At 45.8% G+C, this 1,183-nt stretch overlaps 1 pseudogene across 1 annotated transcript in view; it reads left to right on the top strand.

Annotated features, from left to right (window-relative positions):
• The window catches only part of LOC147901591 (uncharacterized), a 1,900-nt pseudogene extending 1,112 nt beyond the window's left edge, over positions 1-788 (top strand). Inside the window, exon 2 of the transcript XR_015541042.1 lies at positions 1-788. This exon is cut by the window's left edge and continues 593 nt beyond it. The product of XR_015541042.1 is annotated as an uncharacterized LOC147901591 (transcript).
• Positions 789-1,183: the final 395 nt, after the last annotated feature.

The following is a 1,183-nucleotide window of genomic DNA, read 5'->3' as shown; positions in this document are numbered from 1 at the left end:
GGTGGGGCGGCTTTCCTTGAGAAGCCATGCCATCAGCCTTTTAGGATCATTGGGAAACAGTTTCAAGAGCCTTGGGCTCTATTCGCGTGGCCATTGCCTCCATGGCAGAGTTTTACTTAAACTTGGAGGTGGAGAGTCTGGGGAAAGATATCACAGACAGAGTGGCTTCAATCAATTGGCCATACTTCATCAGAAATGAAGAAAGGAGTAATCATGCCAAGGTTATCCAGTATGAGCGCCAGCTCACAAGAAGTGCACTGCAGATCATGAATATTGGGAGACAGAAGCAGCTTTTATTTCATTTGCGTTATCCTGATGGGAAACAGCGAATCATAAAATTTTGTCAGCGTTATGGTGATAGGGTGCACACGCTATTGGCTGAAAAAGGCTATGCACCTGCCTTTCACCACGCTGTACTTCAGGGAGGCTGGTGGGTAATCGACAGGAATACTACAAGGAGCAGGATGGCTGGTTGCCCTTGATAGCATTGGATCCTCGCCTGTTTGCTAGAGGTGATCCTATAGGTTGAAGAGTAATGAATGGGAAAAATGCAAACTCGATGTGAGGAAGGCATATGAGGAGGTGCATGCTCTTAACCCACTGTTTGTACACGGGGACATGGTAACGATAAGTATCCACTATTTTTGAACCCGCTCAACACCTGGGCTCCTGGTGTGAAGTGTTGCGAGGTCATGAGAAGTGAGCATGATGCTCGACTTTTGGATATTGAGCTTGAGTAGTAGAAACCTTCTTACTGTAATGAGTGACTGGGAGGAGCTGTTTTGATATCTGATCATTTTGAAACTGATCAACATGTAAGTAGCCTTTCAACATCTTATGTTTTTTTGAAGCTGTGCAGTAATAATGTAGGGAAGTGTTGCGAGGTCATGAGAAGTGAGCATGATGCTCAACTTTTGGATATTGAGCTTGGGTAGCAGAAACTTTCTTACTGTAATGAGGGACTGGGAGGAGTTTTTTTGATATCTGATCATGAGTGGGCGCAGAGAGAGGTACCTGAGGTATCTTCAAAGGGGGTCCACTTCCATGTGTAGGCTGAAGGCAGCTCGGAAGGGAAGCATCAGACTGATGATGCAGAGGGGGCACCACTTGTTCCTAACTTGGGGTTTCCACCAATTCTCCTTTCATGGGGTTACAGTTCAATGATAGTCACTTGCCTTAGGGA

Source organism: Dipteris shenzhenensis, chromosome 5 (genome assembly GCF_047967505.1).
Source record: "Dipteris shenzhenensis isolate YYH24624 ecotype China chromosome 5, Dip_SZ_1.0, whole genome shotgun sequence".
Taxonomy (NCBI): domain Eukaryota; kingdom Viridiplantae; phylum Streptophyta; class Polypodiopsida; order Gleicheniales; family Dipteridaceae; genus Dipteris; species Dipteris shenzhenensis.
Note: the sequence above shows the minus strand (reverse complement) of the source record. Positions and strands in the feature narration are given on the sequence as shown.